This window comes from Arvicanthis niloticus, chromosome 12 (genome assembly GCF_011762505.2).
Source record: "Arvicanthis niloticus isolate mArvNil1 chromosome 12, mArvNil1.pat.X, whole genome shotgun sequence".
Classification (NCBI taxonomy): domain Eukaryota; kingdom Metazoa; phylum Chordata; class Mammalia; order Rodentia; family Muridae; genus Arvicanthis; species Arvicanthis niloticus.
Genome location: NC_047669.1, coordinates 17,625,489 through 17,641,469, shown reverse-complemented (window position 1 = coordinate 17,641,469; position 15,981 = coordinate 17,625,489). Strand labels below are relative to the sequence as shown.

Below are 15,981 nucleotides of genomic sequence, written 5' to 3'. Positions count from 1 at the left end.
GGGCTCGTGGTGGGGCATACACTTGGGTCCTGATTTGGAGGTAGCTGAACAGTGGAGAAACAAATGAGCTTCTATTAAAACTGGGTTGCTGCTCTCATGTATCCTGCAGCAGCTTCCTACAGCCCTCCCTGACCCTCCCTAATCTTCCTGTGCTATGCGCAGCAGGGCTGCAGTATCACTCACTGCCAGCAGGGGTCTCACCTGAGTTGCTCTGGGTTGTTATGCAGCCCTTCTGTGGGCTCCTCCCCCCACCACAGACTGACTGACTGTGCTCTGTAAATGTTCAGCCTACAGACATGGATGCCACTCAAACTGGAGAGGGTTAATCACCTAGGAGAGGCAGAGGGGAAGGAGTGCACAGTGAATCGCAATTCTCCCTCTATGAAGAACACTCATGGATGACAAATGAAAGTCTCTTGGTCTCCACAAGAGCCTTATTACCTTTTGGAGTTATCAGTGATTAAAGTGACTCATGGTTATTTTCTGTCACTTTATTTAATGATGACAAGTTGGATACTTTGTATATATACATATACATACAAAGGTTACATATCTAACAGGGAAATGCTGCCTGCCTCAGAAGCCTCATAGTAGCATGTAAATAAAAGGATGCTGTCACCATAAAGGAAAGCCAGGAAATGGAGGCAGCAAGTCCTTAAAGGCTGTGACAAGTGTCGGGAAGCAAGGAAAGGTGAGCCTGAGATGCTGGGGACACTATAAGTCATGGCAGGATGACCCTACGGGTGCTAGTCTAGATAGTGTACATGTATCCTGCCAACCCCAACTGAAGTAGGTCTCCAGTTCATTACTGTGTAGACTCTGGTTTCTGGAAACATCCAGCTGCTTCCCCACAAAGCAGGCAGGCCCTGTAGAAACAGCCCTTGCTAACAGGGCAGGCCTAGTGTAATGTGGAAAGGTATTTCCTAGTTACTGCTGCTTTTTACATGAAGAATATACTGAGCCACTTTCATCATTAACATCTTAAAGCTGTTCAATGACAGTGCTTTTATGTCATCCATCACGCCCCGTCTCATACACCTCTAACGTGCACGGACACTCGTTTGTGGGTCACTATGCGTTTGCACTGTGGAGTCCATGTAGCACTTTACTATTGAGTTGCTGCCCCCTGTCTGTGACTTCCTCTATTCCTGTTTCTGAAGTCGCATTTCCCCTCCTGGCCCCTGACCTCCCAGTACCCCTGCATCCCACTCACACACCATGGTCCCTCAAGGTCATCACAATGGCACTGTGCACCCAGAGTGGTCCTGCTGTGAGTCCCATGGTCCTCATGCACCCAGAGTGGCCCTGCTGTGAGCCCCATGGTCCTCATGCACCCAGAGTGGCCCTGCTGTGAGCCCCATGGTCCTAGACTCCTGTCTTCATTGACCATGGGCCCTCGCTCAGTCTGACTGCGGTTGTCTGTGGGGCTTGCTCCCCATTTTCACCTTGGTTAGGTTAGGAAACACCCCTGTAAAGGCATCCAGGGAGGGTTAGGGAAGATGACCTCCCAGGACGTGGGCAGTGCCAGTCCATGGATCTGACTGAATAGGAAGAGGAAAAAACGATGGGAGTGGGTCTAGTGTCAGGATCATCGCTCTCTGCTCTCTGAGCCGCCGGGTGTGTGAAAGCTCCATGCTCCTGCTGCTGCAGCCCAACCACTGGACTCATTCCTTCCTCCTCACTGCAGGGTTTACCTTCAGACTGTGAGCCAAATAGACCTTCCTTGAGGACTTTCTTGTCACTTACTTAAGCTATATTATATATGTGATGATGTATAAGAAGTAAAGACTAGTGGGAGGTAAATTTGTAGGAATATTATCTGTGTTCACTTGATCAGTGAGCGCCTAGAACATAAGATCACATGCCAAGTAAGACCTTAGGTTGGCACCTGTTAGGCCTGTCCAGCCACCAGAACCGAGGTAGTCTGGAGTCAGCTTCTATCTTCCTGAGTAGCCTTGGGAAGTTTTATTCTGTGCTGTACAAGAACGCCATTTGTATTGTTTGCTTGACAGAATGTTACTGTTTATTCCATTTTTTGTTTGTTTGTTTGTTTGTTTGTTTTAGTTGCCCAAGTCCTGAGCCACAGTCCTCTCTGGCTGGCTGTCCTAATAGATTTTTAAAATGTGGCCTCTTCCTCGTCCCCTTAAGTCGAGGGGGAAGCACACGCATAATCAATAATTCTAAAAGGCAAAAAGCATTGCTGTTATTGTTTTAAATTTAGTTCCTGTCTTAGCTAACTTAGGTTCCTTCTGGATTCTGAGCTTGTAGGACTTAGCCCTGTGCAGTTTTGGAAGGATCCAAAAATAATCACTACTGGCTCCGGGGATGCAATAATGTTTCTGCTGTCCCCTCTACTCCTAAACAGAACTACTGTGTGTGGCAGCCAGGCCAGTGTGGTGTCCTTCCCACGGAGGACACCCTCTCTCTCTTCTCCCTACCTCCCACAGCACTGTCCCGGGCCAGCCCCCGTCAGGCAACCTTGGAGGACAGTGGGATCTTTCAGGCTACAGATGGTTAAAACCAGACAAATTGGAAAGTCTTCAGTCACACTATTATCAAAAAGAAGAGAAAAGCGTGGGTAAGGCTGTGGAGAGAAGAAAATCCTTGTCCATTGCTGGTGGGGCTGTAGACTTGCAGAGTCAATATGGAGAGTAAAAATGCTCCTGGGTATGTATGCTCAAAGGAAAGGAAGTCTGTGTTGTAAAGAAACCTGCAGTCCACATTCATGGCAGCAGTGGTCACCGTGACCAGATACAGAAGCCCCTGGAGTCTCCACGGATGGATGTGTGGTTACAGAAAATGTGATGAATGTACGCTGGGAGATCCTTCACCCTGTAAAAAAGAGGATTTTCTACCATTTGCCACAACATGTGTGAGCTGAGGACCTTCTGCTAAGTATTAGAAGCCAGGCAGGCACAAAAGGAAGAACAGCTTGGTTTCACTTGTACTCGAAATCTCAAAAGCAAAACTAGACGTTCAGTACACAGAGACGATGCTGGAGACAAAGTGATGAGGAAGGCCGTGGAGCTCAGGGCAGGAAGAAGATGTAAGGATGGAGAAGTCAACAGGTCTAATGGGTCCCGTAAGGACTGAAGTTAATAGTGCTGTCCTATTAGGGTTTTTGCTATAAAGAGTATAGCTTAGATATTACACACACACACACACACACACATATGTGCACACACAATAAAAATGAACACAAAGAATTAATTTGTTTAACTTTGATAACCATTTACACATATATAAACCATCACACTGTAGACATTAAACACATACAATTTAAAAATCAAATCTTTGCTAACTGTTGAAAAAACTAAGGCATGCAGGACATACTTCCTGATATATTCCAGTTTCACATGTTTATCTCAGTGAAGAGCCAGATGTTCTCATTTCTATTCAGGAAACATGATAATCAGAGATGCGTTTCTAACCACCACACTTTACTCAGGTTACACTGAAATCTATAGTATACAAAGTGTCTCTGGGACTAATTAATGTTTTTAAATATTTACCTAAAGCACACAGAGATTGTATACATTTCTTGAAAAAAGAAAAAAGACCCATGGGCTAGGCAGGCTTTGCAGCAGGGGATGTTTTGCTCAGTTCCCTGAGGTACTCATCCCATCCGCCTGTGTTTTCTCATGTGATCTGGGAGGTTAATGAAGGCACTGTGGGGCCCGTTGTTATTTCTGCACTGTGAATTGATTAGGCGGAGGATGTACAGTGTGGCAGTGTATAACAGGCAGGCCAGGCCTGTGTGGCTCTGGCAGTGGCCCAACAGACTTTGAAAATAGCATGCTGCTTCCTAGTCACTGCCGTGAGGCCATGCACTGTGTCGTGGGTGCTCCTGGCATTGTGCCGGCTCTTCACAGATGCTGGCAGGAGTCCTGGCTGTGTGAACACAATATAGACCTTTCTCGGGAGAGTCAAGCTCAGCCCTCGCTGTTTGCTGGTGAAAGTTTATCTGTCTAGACTTCATTCATTCACAAGTGTGGACTGGGTCCCTGCCTTGTGCCAGGCACTGGGCTAGGCAACAGGGATTCAGGTATGGAAAGACACCTTCTCTATCCCTGACAGTCTGATAACTCAGTGGGTCACAGTGGCATATGGGGTCCTTGCAGGCTTCACACAGGAACTGGCCTCTGGGCTGTGTCTTGGTTAAAAGGGGGTTGTGTTGATGAGGAGGGAGGGGGCACAGCAGCCAAGGCCCTGCTGAGAATGGCATACGCAGAGTCACTGCAATGTCAGTGTGGGTGGAGCCTGAGGTGGACAGGACGCACCCAGACAGCCCAGCTTCTCATGGCCTGGGATCAGGTCTTCAGAAAGTGGGGAGCGTGGTGTCACTGTGATGTCAGGACAGATGAAAAGCCAACACCTGCCTCTTGGCTAGATCACACTGTCTGGTTGTCTTGGCAGTCACAACAGTGTGCTACAACTGTTTTCATTCCCAGTAGGTCACACTGTTGGAGACAAGACCTGGGTCCAGGGTAAAGATCATGTGGCCATCAGAAGTCTATAGATGAGGGCAGCACAGTGCGCCCATTCACTGCCAGAGCAATGGTGTCCAGCACGACCTGGTGGGAACAACCAGGGGGGATTTTTCTTTCACATCTAAGATCCTCCTACCATTTCCATTCCTGTATCTTACACTCTGTTTTCCTCTCTTTTCATGCCCAGCAAGAAATAAATCTCAAATATTTACCAAAGGTACACTTAAAAGGAGCTTTTTCTAAAAGCAGCATTTACACTGGGGAAGATTTCAAGTGCAGCTGTGGCTTGGCTCAGTGGCCTGGGAAAGGGGGCTTGTGCTTGACTCCTGCCAGCAGTGTCTCCCCTCAGCAGGACCGCTGCTCCCGGGCTGATGGTGTGGACCCTGGTTGGACGGGCTGTTGTGGCTCAGGATGAGCTGCCTGAGTGGTGATGGACACAGGAGCGTGCCCAGACGTTGAGTCCATGCACCTGCCGTAGCCCCACTTTGTACATGTGGAGCTCTGCAGAATGATTGGTTTCCTCTCAGGGTTTGTTATTTCTGTCTCCTGAGAAGGGTGAAAAGAGGAAAAAACAGAACCATTTCCCCAGAAAGCATGTTTGAGAACTTGTCTCTACCCCACGTGCTCTTGCCTGCCTCAGAACATTCCATGCTAATTACACAAGCCGCTGCCGCCACAGCTTCCTGCTGGTGTCCATGGCTCTGAAAACATGGAAACTGATGACATCTGTGCCTGCAGCGGGCTGCAGTAGAGCTGAAGGGGCCGACTTTAGGCGAGGACAGTGTGTCCCACTGCACACCAGGCTCAGGCGTGCTGAAGGAACACAGCTCAGAGTGGCTTGTAGAGGAACTCGTGTGGCACTAGGACACAGGATGAGAGAAAGCTTCACCATCCACATGATTCTGTGCTGGAAAAGGACTACAGACCCTGAGGGAGGATCTCAGCCACGGACAGTGACAGGAGGGTCCCTAGAGATCTGGTCCCATGTCTGCATCCAATGACTTGTTTTCCTCTCTCTCTCTCTCTCTCTCTCTCTCTCTCTCTCTCTCTCTCTCTCTCTCTCTCTCTCCACTGGAGTGGGAGGATGGGGGGAGATCACACACACACACACACACACAATTTGAGATAGGGTCTATCTACTTAGTCCTTGAGATAGAACTCTGTCTGTAGACCGGGCTGGTCTCAAACTCACAGAGTTCCACCTGCCTCTACCTCCCTAGTGATGAGATTAAACTCATACCTGCCTTCCTCTGCAGTTTTTTTTGTTTTTGTTTTTGTTTTTGTTTTTGTTTTTTTTTGGGGGGGGGGGTTTCGAGACAGGGTTTCTCTGTGTAGTCCTGGCTGTCCTGGAACTCACTCTGTAGACCAGGCTAGCCTTGAACTCAGAAATCTGCCTGCCTCTGCCTCCCGAGTGCTGGGATTAAAGGCGTGCGCCACCACCGCCTGGCCCTCTGCCACAGTTTTAAATTGCTTTAATTTAAATTAATTTAATTAATTTATTTAATATATGCAACACAAAATTTGCCATTTGGAACATCGTTAAGCCTGTAGGGTTAATTCTGCTCAGATGTCCCACTGTCACCATCCTCTTTCCAGAGCAGTGGTATTACCCAAGCAGAACTTCATCCTCTACGGGCTATCCTCCTTTCTCCCTCCTCGGCCCATGGCAAGCTCTCATCTGCTTCTGTCTTATAAACCTGCCTGGTTTAGATGGTCCATGTATGTGAAATTATATATTTGTCTCCTTTGTCACTCTGTGGCCATTAGAAGCCCCAGACACATACTGTTCCCAGCTCCCATCCAGAGACAGCCTGGGGAATCCTTTCACCAATGTCCCATCCAGGGCCATTTGTGAATCCCTTCAGCCGGTCATTCGATGTCTGGAATATCTGATTTAGGGATCTTGTTTCTGATGTCCTTGTATGGTTAATGTGTGAAAGAGCCTTCTCCCACCACCTACCCCCACACGCAATTCCCTGGACAAGTAGAGGTAGGTATGCTGTCTCAGAGTAGGGCTGTGGCCTGGCCCTGTCCGTGCCCTGAGAGGCAGTGACGCATAGAGGAGAGGTCTCACCATTACTAGCTGGGAGTTTTTGACTGACATCTTTACTCAGTTTCCTCATCTAGAAAATGGGTTTAATAATGTGCACCTCCCAAGCTTGCGTAGACAGAGCTCAAGCACGTAAACGTGTAGAACAGTGTTCATGTATAGTCTTTGTCATAATTATTGCCATATGTGTAACCTATGCCTCCGAGTTTCATAATGGTTAAATGAAACCACTTATAAATTGTTCATGAAGTAGTTGGCAGGTAATAATTATTGAAGAAAGTGCCAGCTACCTAAATGCATACATGCCATGTGTATTACAGAACAAACAACAAAAGGGGGTGGAGAGATTGCTCAGTGGTTAAGAGTATTAGCTGCTCTTCCAGAGAACTTGGTTTTAATTCCCAGCGCCCACATGGTGGCCTACAGCCATCTTGAACTCCACTTCAGGCGATCTAGTGCCCTCTTCCGACTCCCACAAGCACTAGGCAGAGGCAAGAGCATGCACGCAGCCAAAGCAGCTTGCACGTAATAACAGTCACTTTTTAAAGCAACAACCAGCATGGCACTTAGAATGGACTCAGTGGCTGTCCCCAACTGAGAGTCAGTACTCGTCCAACAGCAGATTGCCCCACCCCAAGCAGGGCCCACCATCATTTCCTGTCTTCTTTCCATGCAACAGAGAAATGAGGAGTCCCAGGCAGTGGAGACTAGCTGATTGCAGAAGCTCATCTTAGAGCCGTGGCAAAGTCAAAACCAGAAACACCGGATATGAGGAAGCGGTCAGCTCACAGCCCAGCCTTGTTTGGAGACAGCTCCTTTTGGGATCAGCCTAGCAGAGTTCCTTCTGAGGCCCATTCCATCAGAGTTCAGAATGGCGTTCCTGTTGTGTGGGTCTCTACACTTTCAATCAGAGAATTAATTCATTTAAAACCCACAGAAGGAAAAGTATCCTGTATGGAAACCAAGCCTTACCAAACTTGTCTCCTTGTCCTAATTTCAGTTGCCAGCTAAAAGAAACGGCAAAGGTGGTGAAGACTCTGAGAAGGGCTACCAAGTTAAAGCTGGAAGGATGGCTTCCCTGGGGTGGGGGTGGGGTGGGGAGACATGCTGACTCAGACTATGGGGAAATTATGCATATATCGTGTGAGTATGCTCACTCCTGCGTGTCATATGTGTGCACGTATGTATTGTAAGCAGGTGTGCATGTGTATGTGCCAGGATGCACTGGAACAGAATGTAGCTTCCGAGGAACGTGTTATTTCTCCTCACTCAGAGCTAAACGTTTCTAAACATTTCATTTTCTCTAGTCCCCTGCTCACCTTGATCTGCATGGCCCAGTCTCTTTTGGACTCTTGGGGAATTTCTGAACTTATGTGAGACTAGTTTGAGCTTCCGGCTAAGGTTGAAGGGTTTACCTATGCTTCTGCTTAGTGTAGGAGAGCCTCAGGGGGTGAGTGTTTGCTGAAGCTACTTTCCTCTCTCCTATCTCCTCTCCTCCCCTCTCCCCTCTCCCCTCTCCCCTCTCCCCTCTCCCCTCTCCCCTCTCCCCTCTCCCCTCTCCCCATCTCTGCTAGATGTCACCCATTGAGCTAGACTCTCACCTGGCCACACCCTTCAGCAAGCAAGGCCTTCTCTGAAGCCTTTAACTTCAGTTAAAGTTCCTGGACTTCAGGAAATGCCAGGAAAGAAGTGTGTCCAAGTTTCTTTTCCTACCAAAGTGTAGTGAGTGGCTTCTGGAAGCACCTGGCTTGTTTATGTTGCTGCTGGCCTACCCTGAGAACCAGACTCACTGGGCACCCAGTGTCCCTGCAGTGAAGGCTGCCACTCCTGGGTGCCTCAGCCATTGTCGGCAGGTCTTTTCTCTGCAAAAGTCAGCAGTGGTCCTGGTGCATGCTTCAGTGAACTGGTAACAAAGACATTTGAGGATTTACCCAGAAGAGCGATCTGTCCCTGAAAATACCCTGGGTGCTGGGAATCAAAGAGCCAGTTTACCCATCAGAGTGACCCACTCCTGAAAGCACTCTGGGTACTGGGAATCCAGGGGCCAGGCCTCAGGCCTTTCCCACTCACCACTGACTGGCTCTGTCTCACTCAGTGCTGGCCCATGAAGGAAGGAAGCAAGCCGTCCTCCATCAGCAGCTGGGTTACATGATGTTTCATCTCCTTCCCAGTCTTCTAATACCTTGCACTTCCTCCTCCACTGGGAGCCATCTGAAGCTAAAGGAAGAGAGATTGCACTTGTAGGTTCCCCGGGTGTCAGATACTGCATCCCCCACATGACCCTCATGGATAGAATGTTGAGTTCTCAGTGGAGCTGGGGCAGGACACACTTTGACTGGTTCAGAGTCCTCTCTGCTCCTCCTATGCAAACACTTGGTCACATGACCCTGTGTCAACACTGCTCATCTCATCTCCATTTAGCCTGTCCCCAGACACAGTCCACGGGCACAGTGAAACTCGAGGAGCTCTTATGTAAGAGGGCGGGGGGCGGGGGGCCAGGGAGGCTTGTGAGTACACAGTGCTCTGACAGAGGACCTAAGGGAGCTCTCGGGGAATGTCGGGAAGGAGAAGCACTTCATAGTCAGGGTTGCTGAAGGGCCCCCACCATGCATACTTAGTTCCTTCTGGGTGGAACAGATGGTGAGCTTGGGAAGGATGACCTCAAGATGGGAAGAACTGGCCTCTGCAGGGACCATAAGTCCCTAGACCCAGACCGGGACCCCACAAGGTGAGGCTCACCACCAGCAGGGAGCACTCTCAGTGAGAGCTTTGTCCTTCTGTAGAGGATGGTGAACTTGGTTCAGCAGAACTTTTCCAGGCTCCATAAGTGCCCACCTGTGTGCAAGATGAGGGCTGAGTCTGCCTTCCTCCTGTTGGTCCCTGTTCCAAGTAGGTGAGGCAAGGAGGCCTGGCATAGCTGGACAGAGTCCTCTGCATGAGACAGGCATCTCTTAGTCTTGGGCAAGGGCCAGGGAATCTCTGGGGGTTAGTGAGAAACGAGGGAGGAGAGACCAGGAATATGGATTTCAGCAGTGCAGCCAGTCAGGGCCTGCTGGTGGCATGGGGCTTCCATGGGGCCTGGCCTGGCCTGGCCATGTTGGGCATGGTTAGCTCTTCTCTTTTCTGCTTCTTTCCGAGGTGTGTACATAGTCCAGATTTCTTCATACTTCTCCCTCTGGTGGAGACCTCAGTCAGGAAGCCAGTGTTGAGAACTCTGTCCTTCTAGTGTGCACCCTCCCAGCAAGATGGCTCTGTAAATTCTGTGGGGTGCGTGAGGAGCTATCCTTCTTGAGGGGAGCAGCTTATGTGGTCATAAGTGTCTCCACGGTGTGTGCTAGGTGCAGACACATGCCCAGCTGGCGTGGGTGTGGCCGGGTGACACTTCCTCCTTGGTCAGCAGTTGTGCATCCTGAACCACCACAGGGGAGAAGGTAATGGACAGCTGGGCCCACAGAGGAAAGGTCTCCCTGCACAGAGAGAGCCCCAAAAGAAAGGTTGGGAGGCTTATGTCCAGATCTGATGGTGTTTTTGAAGAAGCGCCTTCCTTGGGCAATGACTGGAGCTGGTATCTAATCCTAATGCTGATTTTGATCTGGGTTTTAAGTTCCACACTTCACAGTCATTCACACCCTCCTTGTCTGGTGCAGGTGAGCCCAGGCCACACCCCTTCTCTAGTGCACTCTGTAGTTCCAGGCAGTCGCCTGCACTCCTGTGTAGACACCTGACTCCAGCACATGTGGGAGGAGGCTGGGAGAGTCGCTAGAGTCTTCTCTGTGTTTGTGGGGGCACCCCAGACACAGCAGAGACTCAGGAGAGTCATCTGGAAAACCCGAAGAGTAGAGTCCAGCAGAGCATCGCTGATGAGGACCCAAGGAGCATGTTGCAGTTTAAGGAGAAGCATCTCCCCAGAGAGTTGGCAGTAGGGAAGTGGGCAAAGAGAGCACATGGTGCCACTGAGATGGTCCCCAGGGGTGGCTGTCACACCATTAACACCTCAGACCATGATCCTGCAGTCTGAGGACCTGGTCAGGAAAGGGACTCAGGTTGAGGGAGCCATATGGAGGCCTTATAGATCACGTTAGAGGAGAGGGAGCTGAGTTCCTCGGCTGTGACTAGACCATTAGGTTAGGAAGGGATGCTTTCAGGGAAGACTCCTCTACCATAAGATTCCATGTTTCTATACCAAAATGACTGAAGAAGGAGGTTCCAGGGGACAGAGTGCTCCCTCCCTGCTTGTTCCTCCTGCCCCAGTCCTTTTCCTCACACAGCGGCCCTGAGGGAAGTAAGGTAGGTCAAGCACCATCTCATGAGACCACCCAGAAGAGAAGGAAGGAGGTAGGAAACTGCAATGGCTCCACCCCCCCACCTCCACCCACCCCCATTTCCAGAGCTGTGTCCCTACAGACACTAAGAAGGAAAAGGAAGGACTGGGCAGAAGTCTATCCAGTCAGTGAGCACTTCATGTGCTACTCCTGGGAAACAGCAAACGGCAAGACGCTACCTGTTGAGACCACCCATATCCCAATAGTGAACATGTCAGGGAATTTGCTGCCAGTGGTAACCAAACCCACAGCACACTCAGCATACTGGTGACACATCCGATGACAGATGATGGCCGGGGATCAGTAACCAGTGTCCCCTTGAAATTCACTTCTGCAAGCTTCGTGGCTTATAAATCCCAGTGTCGGCCTGGCACGAAGGCTTCAGAACATGAAAGGATCCTCTAGCTGACGAGTCCACTGAACAGGTCTGGGATTGAGACCCCAGGACAGGCAGTGGTTCGGACAAAGTCAACTGTGGATTACAGGGCCCACACCTGTCAGTCAACAGCAGGAAGGGTGTAGGTCTGGCGACCTCGCGGCTCAGGGAACTTGACTTGTGCCTGTGCTTCTGTGATCTCCTCAGACATGTTGAACACTGCCTGCATTGTGTCATGGTGTCCTCCCAGCATCCTTGTGTCAAGAAGCCAGTCAAGAAGCTGGGGGCTTGTGTATAGAAGTCAGGTGCTTATGTATAGAAGCCAGGGGAGTGGAGAATAACAATTCTCCAGAGAATCCCCAGGGTGATAAGCAGAGGACCAGGATTTGAATGAGGTCCAAGCTGAGACCAGCTGCCTCTATAGCCTTGCATTCTTGACCCGGTCATGAGCTGGGCGTAGAGGAGGGATATCCCCTCTCCTCATGTCTGCTCCATGCCCATGAGCAGGTTGCTTCTGGGAATCGTACGCTTACTCGTACCAGAGTAAGAGGATGCAGCAAGTGTTAGTAGAGAAATGTTTTAATTAAAAAAGGATCAAGGTGGCTGGAGAGATGTCTCAGTGGTCAAGAGCACTGGCTGCTCTTCTAGAGGACCTGGGTTCAATTTCCCAGCACTCAAGTGGTGGCTCACAGCCATTTGTAACTCCAGTTCCCAGGGATCTGACAGGTTCTTCCAGCCACCATGGCCACTGCACACACATGGCACACACACATTTATGCTAAAACATCCATACACATAAAAATAAATGAATCTTAAAAAAAGAACAACATCAAACACACCCAAACCATCGAACAGAAATCAGCTCCTTTTTTTCTGAGTAGACCCTCAGCCAGTGGTGGTGGCGGCAGCAGCAGCATTTCCTGGGAGCTTTTCAGTGATGCAGCTTTTGGATGGGAGCCTCCATTTGAATGGGGTCTCCGATGAGCCCACTTCCACACAGGGTGTCTGGGCAGGACCTCTCTGTGACAGGCTCCTGAAAACAGGGCCTGGGTCTAGTCCACAGTGGCCTTGCTCTGAGCAAGACCTGTGAGGTGGCCAGTGTTTGTGTTAGTATGCTGCCACTGTCCGATACCTTGACCAAACCCACACACAGATGTGCAGTGGGTGGAACAGAGTCTGCTTAGATGGAAGGGGAAGGTGCCCTCATTTCTACTGGGTTTAAGAAGTTATGCTTTGCTGAGGCCCTGCTACCTGTACCCTTGCATCTGAGTGAGGCAAGTGTGGCTTTTGGAGCAGAACTCCCTTCTGTGAAGGGCATTGGTGTGTCTGGGAGTTTAACTGGAGACACAAGGTCAAATTCCACACATACCCCTATGTATTCCTACATCACACACCCACATTCTGCTCACTGTCCTGGAAAACACCCCATCATGTGTCCCTGGCCCTTTCTCTTTCAGCCTCCATGCCGCAGGGTTGTTGGGAGCAGTGAGCCAATTCCAAAGGTGACACTGGCTCAGTCTCCCTTGATAAACATCCCTCCCCTTGGCATAGATTCAGGGAATGGATAGGATTGGTGTCCTACACTAAGGCCACTGCATAAGCCAGGCCAAGTGTTGTGTGTGTATTGGGGGGGGGGGGGGAACAGGTACTCACAAGCCCAGTCTGCATCTTTGTGGTCACTGGAGTCCCAGAACTCTCTCCAGAATTGAGCCAATCCCTGCTAGTGGTACCCAGCCCTCAGTGAGGCCTCTTCTGGGCCAGGAGTAGGAAGAGCTGGCCTAGAGGACCAGGCCTCTCTGGGACCCTGCCTGCCTAACCTTTGTCCTCGGGCATCTCAAGACTGGTGTGGATTCCTCTACCTCTTCCTTCACCTTGGGGAGGGAGGCCTCTTAGCTGTCAGCTCACTGGTCCAGGATGTCCCCTCTCTTCTGCGGCTCTCCTGAACTCTGCCTCCAGTATCTTCTCACAGTTTCCCCTCCCCCAATTACATCACCCATCACCCATTTGAGTCAACAAGTGCCTCTGTGACTCTCCAGACAAACACCAGTAAGATACGTCCCAGGATTCACCTGACTGCTTGGTTCCATTCACAACCTCCAGGCTCCACAGCATGCCGTTTTATCTGTTATTTATCCCAAAGAGATGACCAAGGGACCTTGGAAACTAGTGCTGTTGTCAAACTGTTCTCACTCTAGCCCTCCTTCCTATTCATCACTTCATCCGCCATCTTCCTGAACTTTCTCCATATCCTTGACCTTAGATATGTCCCAGGGCTCTCCTGTCTCTACTTCAGTTTTCCTCATTAGAAGCTGGAGACGACAGCCCTCTCCTCACTCAGTCATTTAGATATTAGTGTGAATATTAGTAAGTCAAACAGTCTCATACATAGTAAATGCTCTCTAAACATTACCCATCAGGCCCTTCTCATTCCTGCCCTTTCCCCAGCACCCTCCCTTCAGTCTGGCTCACTCTGGTACATGCTTCCCTGTCCTCCTCTATCCTCTCTGACAAGATGCCGTCTGCCTCCCTCTGTCTGTTCCATTTATATCCTCTCCAGTCCAGCATGCCCTGCTCGTTGGTGTCCGAACTCACTTCTCCCAAAGGTCACTGCCACCTCCTGTGCTCTGTCAAGTTCTTACTGTGTGTAGCTTTCAACCCTAAGAGACACAGGAGCCATCTCCAAATGGGGAGAAGCCAGCCAGGCAGAGCCAGGAGAGACTACTGATCCAGGGAACGTGAACAGGTAGTTCCAGAGCCCTGGAGGGTAAGCAGGTTGTGGCCACCACAGAGGGACCTGTTTCAGTGACTGGAGCAGAGTATCACTAGGGGCAAGGTTCGTGGAGGGTAATGTGTCTAGGTCAAACAGCCAAGGTGAGGGAAGGGCAGAGGGTGCCCTAGTGGTAGAGCAGAAAGGAAGATGGTGGCAGTGGTAATGAGCAAGGAGGTGCCAGGTGTCAGGTGTGAGGCTGTGGGTGATGTTGCAACAGCTCTGAGAGGTGGAGGATGAGTCCCTGGAAGGACCAGGGAGAGGCAGCAAGACTGGGGTACTTGAGGTGAGTGCTGAGGTGCTTGCTTGGTGTGATGCTATTTCTACCAGCGTGTTTGAGTGACAGGCAGGGTGGGCATCCTCATCTCTGCCACACAGTGCCCAGTGTGTGCCCCCTCTGGGTCTGCCAGCTGGAAGCTATCACCGCTGTATAAACTACTTTTATCATCACTGGGACAAAATGTGCCGTAGAAACAACTCAGAGTAGGGTTGATTTTGGGCTCAGTCTCGTGATGGGGCAGACATGGCAGTCAGTTTATTTGGCATGTAGAAACATCTCCTGTCTGGGGTGGCTCCTTTCTGAGGCAAGAGGAGCAGGAGACCTATCAGCAGACCAGAAATCAAAGATCAGGGTCAGAAGCCGGTCAGGCTCTACCCCCAAGGCCCACCCCAGGTGGCCCTTTTCTTCTCGACAGGCCTTATACTTTAAAGGTCCCACAGCCTCCCAGAACAGCACCTGCAGCTAGAAACCAAGTTCAACACAGGAGACTTTTAGGAACATTTCAGACTCAAAGAAAACAGGCCTTGACTTTCTATCTCTATGACTGCACACAAAGATAAACCTCTTCTTAATTAAAAAGTTGAGAGCCAGAGGCTGATGGCCTGGGCGTGGAGGGCACCACATGGGGAGATAAAACTTAGAGAAAGGCCTGGCTGTCTGTGAGGAGAGGAGATGGAAGGCCTGCTGGGGACGCCTGGGCTTCCTACCTGGATCACAGGGTTGGCTGATGCATGGTTGGAATGGGCAGTGTGGCCTGCAGACTCAGCTAGGTCTCCTTTGAGATCCCTGCAGCAGAGAAGGAGCCCCAAAGCCTGAGTTAGTATCAGCTGTTCAGGTTTCAGTGCAGAGGACAGGTGCCTGGGGTCTCCTAGGCTGCTGTCTTCCTGACTCCACTTCTGTCCACTAATGTCTGAACTCCGTAGGAGTCTGGGGTACCTTCTTCAACCTGTGTCAGCCATCTGCTGGGACTCTCCTCACATCCCTGCCTCCCTGGCCTGCACTGCTGCTATTGGCCCCACCTCCCTGGCTTGCCCTTCCCCTTTCATAGGTCCTCCTTGTGCAGCTCTTCCACAATCAGCCAGACTTACGCATCTGCCCTGCAGTTGTCTGTAGGATGGGCTGGTGGCCGTCCCCTAACCCTGCCCCTGTTTTCACAGTGCAGCAGGGGTGGGAGAAAGGCCATGTGACTGACATTAAGCCCAGGCAGGTCGGCTCCCAAGCAGCATGACATGCAGCCTGCAGTGTGGGGGGAGCTTCACATCTCCTGGGGGGTGGTCAGAGCCTCGGAGCCTGGATGGGAGGGGAGGCCTCACACTGATGATGTAATTCTTCAGGGCTCTGAGACGACTATGGGTGTGTGGAGGGCTGGGCTGTCTCTTGGCACATCAAGCCTTGCTGTCAAGGTTCCCCAGGATTCAGGCACCTATTTCTGTAGCCCACAGAGACTGACTGGCCGTAGCTTATGCAGCTGTGGGGACCAGTCAGCAATGTAGGTCACCTTTAGCATGCCCAAGTCTGGCACAGGGAGCCATGTCGAAACAGAAACACCCAGATGGCTGGGTGGACAAGAGCTGGTTGCTGAGGTACACACCCCTAGCAAGCTGGGCAGGCAGAATGAGCCCTCCTGTGGCTGACTGCAGTGGCAGACAAAGCCATTTCTCCTGGACACACTGCTGGGCACCATCTATGTGCCCCT

The 15,981-nt window shown here is 50.6% G+C and overlaps 1 protein-coding gene and 1 long non-coding RNA gene across 3 annotated transcripts in view; one reads left to right on the top strand and one right to left on the bottom strand.

Moving 5' to 3' along the window:
• The window catches only part of Xxylt1 (xyloside xylosyltransferase 1), a 124,954-nt gene that overhangs the window by 101,767 nt on the left and 7,206 nt on the right, over positions 1 to 15,981 (top strand). The window lies entirely within an intron of this gene.
• On the bottom strand, positions 8,337 to 15,650 carry LOC143444040 (uncharacterized). Of its 2 annotated transcripts, XR_013113554.1 has the most exons (4): positions 15,222 to 15,650; positions 14,993 to 15,071; positions 8,611 to 8,757; positions 8,337 to 8,443 (listed from the first exon to the last, which is right to left on the bottom strand). It is a non-coding gene; the product is annotated as an uncharacterized LOC143444040 (long non-coding RNA). The 2 variants fall into 2 exon arrangements; XR_013113553.1 differs by having other exon boundaries at positions 14,993 to 15,650.